This window comes from Silene latifolia, chromosome 1 (assembly GCF_048544455.1).
Source record: "Silene latifolia isolate original U9 population chromosome 1, ASM4854445v1, whole genome shotgun sequence".
NCBI lineage: Eukaryota > Viridiplantae > Streptophyta > Magnoliopsida > Caryophyllales > Caryophyllaceae > Silene > Silene latifolia.
Window position 1 is genome coordinate 29,344,421 of NC_133526.1, and position 7,188 is coordinate 29,351,608.

At 31.3% G+C, this 7,188-nt stretch overlaps 1 long non-coding RNA gene across 1 annotated transcript; it reads right to left on the reverse strand.

Moving 5' to 3' along the window:
• Window positions 1-4,166: 4,166 nt before the first annotated feature.
• Window positions 4,167-6,943, reverse strand: LOC141657917 (uncharacterized). Its single transcript, XR_012548887.1, has 3 exons — window positions 6,612-6,943; window positions 6,293-6,427; window positions 4,167-5,703 (listed from the first exon to the last, which is right to left on the reverse strand). It is a non-coding gene; the product is annotated as an uncharacterized LOC141657917 (long non-coding RNA).
• Between the last annotated feature and the right edge of the window lie 245 nt (window positions 6,944-7,188).

Sequence of the window (7,188 nt, forward strand, 5' to 3'; positions counted from 1 at the left end):
CTTAGTTATTAAAGTTTATTATTTTAACTAGTTGAAAGCTCGTGCGATGCACGGGGCTCCCATTAGGGTCATCTGTATAAATATATTCTATAGTTGATAAAAGAAGTTCAATTATATTTAAATCATTGATAAACTAAAGTTCGTGGTTCGTGTAGTTGATCAATGAACTATTAGTGCTTGTATAGGAGTTTTGTCATTTAGTAGTTATCATTTCAGTTGTAAAACATCAAGTAAAATAATAAGAGTATGGAATTAGTTTCTCCATTATTGTTATAGGTATCACTGGTTTTAATTAAATACAAAACATTATACCCATAAATACAGTGCAACTCACCAAATGAACCGCCCTTAATAACTGAGACAGACTTTTATGAGTTTTGCAAATTATTTTAACCTATAACAACTACGTAAAACTAAATGGTGTTACGTAAAACAACAAGTATCATAAATTATCTATATTTAGTGTGTTTAGAGAAATGTTAGATCTCTTATAGCAAAAGTTTACCTTGAATATCTACAATTAAGAGAATGTTTTGCTCTTTATATACCTTCTCGTAAAATCAAATCCATACTAAATTCCAATAAAATTAGTAGTCTCTAAACAACAGTACAAAAATATATGTGATTCTATTACATAGAATGCATAAGGCTCCCATTAGGATCATCTTTAACAATATGCATGTTGAATGTTCTAAGAATTTGTTGAACAACAGATTGCAAACGTTTGTTTACATTGTCATGGTTTGATAGTAGAAGTCAATTAAGTTGATAAAAAAAAGTTCAACCATCTTGAAAATCGGAACACAAAAAACTTTTGGTTTGATTATTGATGGATCATCAGTCTCTTTAACTTAAAAGCTACTCCTTTTGGTATTAATTATATCAGTTATATAGCATCCGAAGACATAGTTGTGTTATGTAATTACCTATTTTTATTGTTATACGCACCACCGATTTTAGTTAATTTAAAACGGCATTCCCAAAAATGTGGTTTAATTCCATAAAATGAACACGTCATAACTGAGGCCGATTTGATAAGATTTATAAATTAGATTAACTTACAACATTTACGAGTATTCCATTTTGTAAGCATAGGGCCATGTAAATGTTGAATGGTTGTACGCAAAACAACATGTATCTCAATTATATATGTAGCCCGTTTGGAGGATTTTTGTTAGATCTCTAAACAATAGAAATATGTTTTTGACTATTAACCATTAAGACTCGTTGTTCCCTGTGAACTTCATGTAAAATATATAATACGAAATTTAATTTTTTAGATGTGATATATATTTTTAAGTAAATTAAAGGTCAAATTTTGCAAAGTTTGACCTCTAAAAAACAAATCAGGGGTTTTGTGTGGATTCGAGGGAGTAGAATATTATGATACTACTCTTAAAGTCGATTGTTTTTGGATTAATTCTATTAAAGTTATACTATAGCTCATTTTTGTTTATTTGAAATGTTATCTATTCACAAAATCAAGTCTCATTATCTTACATTGTTATTCTACTCTTTATTTATAACAACAAAATGAACAAATTTTCAGAAAGAGTTTCAATTTTAAGAAAATTGCTTCAAATTACTAAATATATACTTAATGTAATTGCACTTCTTAACCAATATATATGTAATTGGGTTTTTTATCTTAAGGTCAAACTCTTAAGTTTGACCTAATTTATTACACTAAAGAATACTTTATATTCAACTAAACCCTTATGGGATACTCCATAATTAACCATTAACAAAAAAAATAATTATTCCACTTTGTTGCCCTAAGGTTTAGCCTAATTTCACGTTAGTACCCTGAGGTTTGCATAATTCGACTTTGGTGCATTGAGGTCTACTTCCCGCTTAAATGACCTATACATAACATTCTTAAATATTTTATACTCCCCCCATCATCTTTTATCTCCCCAGCCACTTCTCTAATATATGTGAGAGAATTTTATTGAAGTGAGAAGATAAAAGATAATGGAGGGAGTACTAAAAAAATACTTTAAACAAAACAAATCAGGCATTTTTTGCAATATTACTATTTTATTTGCAGTTTAATATCCAGTTTTGCACTTCATTTTACTGAAAATATAATTACTTAAGATAAAAGTTGACTATTAAATGTTTTAGGCCACCAAAATGAAATTTTATTCAAAACTCGGGTCAACAAAGTGGAATAGTCGAAACCTTAGGACAATAAAGTGGAATTATGCAAACCCCATGACACTAAAGTGGAATTAACCCAAACCTAGCTCAGGGACCAAAATGAAAATTTTCCAAAAAAATAATAACCAGTCATTCGCAAACCGCGGTTAATAGTTATGTGAATAAAAATACATAGAAGAATTAAAACTTAGAAAGTAAAAATTGATCTAACGCATAATTTTGTATATTTGGCAACTCAATACAGTTTTAACGTCTATTATGGATTTGATATGAATTTGAAACCAGTTTGAAAAAAAAAACGGTGATATAATAGTAGATTATATATAGTTCTCACAATTTTTATATATATTTACACTGATTTATTCATAGTGCTGGTTCTTGAATTATTAGTCCGCATAAAATCGAAATTTTTGACTTTGTTCATTTGTATTTAATTTTTTTGCTCATTTGACAAAACCAATATGACACTAATTATTTAATATTTTTAAATGGTAGCTCAATTTTTTTAAATCTTATGTGAATATTATTGGTAATCTAATCATACACATTTGATACATTATAAAAAGTCAGAGTTAAAACTATTTCATGTCATCGTTGAAGTTGTTTATTTCTAATATTGTCATTGTAGAAATTTTTCTCTGTACGTCAAATGCTAAGTAAATGTCATTCTTTACCTCTTTTTTCCAATTATGACATGTTACTTTTTCATGAAGTATTTGTTTAAAAATAAAGTTCAGCTTTTTCCTAAGGTTTTTGTAAGACAATTACAGGTTTGGTTATAATTACCAACTCGAATCTTTTGTAAATCTTTTAAATATTCAAAAAAGTTTCTAAATAAAATGATCTTTATTACTACACGAATTTCACCAAGTAGTTAAAATCGAACAACTTAGATTTTTGACAATATTTATATTTGTAAGAAATTAGGATCTTTTTTTTCTCACAAAGATTAATTATATGCTTATAAAATATACAATTTTAACACTTTTATACGTTTATTATATGTTTTTTTTGCTTTATAAATATTTCTAAAATAAATATTCTTTATAAAATTATTTTTTTATTATTATGTTAGTAAAGAATAATCGATAAATTATTAGATCCATTTCTATTAGTATTTTTTTTCTTATAAAATATTAGATTTACTTCTATTAGGATTACTTTCTCATAAATTATTAAATCTACTTTGATTAGGATAATTTTCTCATAAATTATTAAGAGGAAAAAGCTAGATCTACACTTATTAGGAATTCTACAAAAGTTGGACTCTCTAATATCGCTCGAAAAGTTTCTGCTTTATATATATATGTATTGATTGATTGATTGTTGATTAGGTTGGTTAGGAGTCCTAAGTAGGACGTTTTTTAGCAGTAGAAGTTTATACGTCAATTAGGAGTCAGTTTTAATTAGCTATAAATATCATCTGCCTGTATCTCAATTAAGTATTCAAGTGATAAATAAAAAGGCAGTTTGCACGTTTACAATTGTAAGCACAGGTTCGACGCGTTTTCGTTCCGCCATTGTTATAGTTTGACGCGTTTTCAAGCTTTAACACGGGTTATAGTCAATAGGTCTTGACTATAATTCACCATTGTTCGGATTATAGGTCTAATCCGAGCAAATACCCCCTTTTGTGTTCGTTATTTTCTGTTAGATTGTCACGTTTATCACGTGTCAAGTTTCAAGTTTGTTAAAATTCGTTAAGCTTCCGCTACTCGTATCAGTATGTGTACAAAGGTCTAATTTTACGTTGTATCTCCCTGTAATTTCACTAATGATTTACATATTTATATTTTGTAAGAAGTATTTCAATCAAACGTAAAAAACCATGTGAACGATTTACTACGATTCAAGTAACTTCGGATATCTTTGAATGAGTATGATTAGGTCAATTCGGTTTATTTTGAGTATGATCCAATTAATTTATTATGAGGATTCATGACAAAATAAATCTAACTTTAAAGGCAAAAGCTACAGTATGACTGTTTTATGGTAAGAAGTTGTTGATGTAATAATCTTTGTTACTTCAAATCTTTATATTACTTCACAAACATGTGTCTAACACTAGACAATCGGTCATGGGTATGGCGCTTAAAATACAGTATCTTTTCTGGCAGCCTATCAAGAGTAACCAACCACTTTTCACAGAGCTCACGGACCATAGTTGAATGACGATTCCGACTATTGTCATCCACAAGGCAGTCTATAAGCAGCGCCCACCTACCTGAAGAGAGGGTTCACGTAATCTCGCTGTGATTTGCTAAGTCTACAGAAATTATTGAACCAGAACTAGACCTCATCTTCAAGCTGCATTGTGGCTTCACGATGATATGCAGTACTTGTTCTGTGCTCTGGTAACCGCTTAGAGCCTTCGATGATGAACTTGCCGACAGATGTGATTTTGAACTTGATGATACTCAAAACATGTAAATCACCCTCCAATAAATCATATAGTATACGTCGTCAATCAAAAATCAACATAAGCAGGTGCAACAGGTAGTTCAGTATTTTCCTTTTGCAGAAATTAATAATTTTGTGTATAAATCATTCAATAATATTCTTAACAAATGCAGATAAACATAAAACTTTCTCCTTGTCATTTTAACTTGCATATGTCTGTCAATCTCAAATGGATATTAACTCGTTAGTGGAAGTAACAATGACAAAATTAATGCAATACCACCCAAAAAAATGCACTTTGCTGTCCTAGGTATTGCAACTTCCACTTTGGTGATTCATGTGAGAAATTTTCCATTTTGGTGACCCGAGACATAGTCTTAGGTGTTGCTTACAACAAGGGTAAGATTGCCAGTTGTGTACATCAAACCCTCTCTTACCTCGTAAGTAATGGGAGCTATTGAGTCACTGGGGTAAAGTTGGTGGTGGTGTGCTAAGACATAGTCAAAGCTTTTAGCACAATATGACACTTTTAGGTATAAGTGTGCACCGTACAAACAATGAATTATGGGAAACGACTATAAAAAAACAAACTTGGGGTTTTTCACATTAATAGATGAAATTTCGACTTTGTTACATCATAGAATATGATATTTCAATACTTCACTTTGGCTGTATGTCTACACTACGACCTAACAATGCATTTCACTTTAGAACCAAACCCTCACATCTTTTCACAATTCAGATCTTTTCTTTTGGAATTGTATTATATTTCTTTAACAGTTACCTCATGAAACTTTACCATCTGATTTAAAGAGTCGGACAATCCGGACAGCAAGTCAAAAGACAATTATATAACCAAAAATATGTTTTTGATATAACTGAAAAGCTGCAAGATAAGAGAGTTTCTCATTGTAAATAAAATGATACTTACCCTGACAGCCAAGAACTAAGTTGAGGGTGAAGCTGCTCATCTGCACACAACCAGTTTTCCAAGAAATTTTACCATTTGAAAATGCCCCAACATTCTTAAGAAAGTGTTCAGCACCACGATTAATTTCCTTAGATCGAAAAAAGTTCATCTCAGTTTCTTCTTCCATGTTTTCGTCATTTATTGCAGTCTGCTCTGCTATCATGCTCCATCTAGCACAAAATTTCAAGGAGACAGATAATGGATCCTTAAACAACTATCTAAAAGGCTTTGACATGGCTTGATAGTGTGACAGAATATACAAAAGGAAATGACGTAGGATGCTATAGTTAACGCCAATGCTATGAATTTTAGACTGACATGGTATGCAGTCATGCTCTTGCTGTCAAAACGCCAATAAGAAAGTTTGGAGACATTTGGGCGAACTAACCGAGTCCATCAAGCACTATCTCAATCAACACCATTAACTTAAATCAATTTTATTTAAAACTAAGAAATAAATGGTGTACGTTCACTTAGCAAAATCAGTTGATTAAAGAAATGCAAAGAAGATTGTTTCAAGAGTGAAGTTAATTGATTAAAGAAATACAATACAAAAAGGTTTGCCGCAGGGGGAAGCAGGTTAGGCTATTACCGGCTAAGCTAGAAGTTGTTGTGCTTAGAAAAAAAGAATATATATTACAATGGCAACATCTATTCTATTCCAGTGCATAGTATGTCTTTATTTCAGTAAATAAAAAATATTTAAGAATAAACAAAACAACATATTGAGAACAATAAACTAAAAGTAAGAAAAAAAACCTGCACATTACGAACATGACAATTGAACGCTGAATGTTGGAGGAGCAGTCTTGAGGTCCAAGATTGATTCAAGTAAATCTGCTATCTCCCTCATGCAATTGAACCTCAGTAGAAAATGAATTATCTCCCAATTGACTGAAATTTAATTGAAATCCCTAACCTTAAAACTTAATTGAAGATTAAAATGATAATAATAATAATAATAGAATCCCTAAACCCAAACTGATAAGAAAACCGAAATTAGATGAGAAACAAATTCAAATCCTCGAAAAAACAGATGAAATTCGATGAGTTAAAAAAATGAAAGAAAACATCATACCTGATTACGAACTACCGGCTAAATCAGAGGCGAGCACACGAGAGAGGATAGGATGGATGCGTCGTTGCTTCGTGGTGTCCGGAAACAATCAGTAGTACCGATTGTTGTGGAAACAACCAGTAGGAGCGAGTTCGAAAAGTGAGTTGTCGGAGTTGAAATTGGCGTGTGTAGACGGAGTTGAACTTGGCTTGGATAGTGGTAATGGTCGACGCTAGCGTGAGTAGAGAGAGTTGACGGTGGTCGGTGTGGGTAATGATGATGGAAGGACTCATGATGCGTGGTTTAGGAAGATGAAGAAGTTATGCGATTCATTATGTGTAATACAAAAGGGCTTTTGATTATATTTAGGGTCAGTTGTAAACTTGTAATTACAAGCGCCACATACACCTAAGACGGCGGTTTTTAATTAAAAAATAAAGTCACGAACCTTGAATTGGAATTGAATTCTAGAAATGAAATATTTCAAGTGTTTGGGATTATAGAGGTGGCAAATGGGTTAATCGGATCAATTTCGGTTTGGGTTCTTTCGGATCGGGTTATTTCGGTTTATCTTTTTTTTCGATTTCAGTTCGGTTCA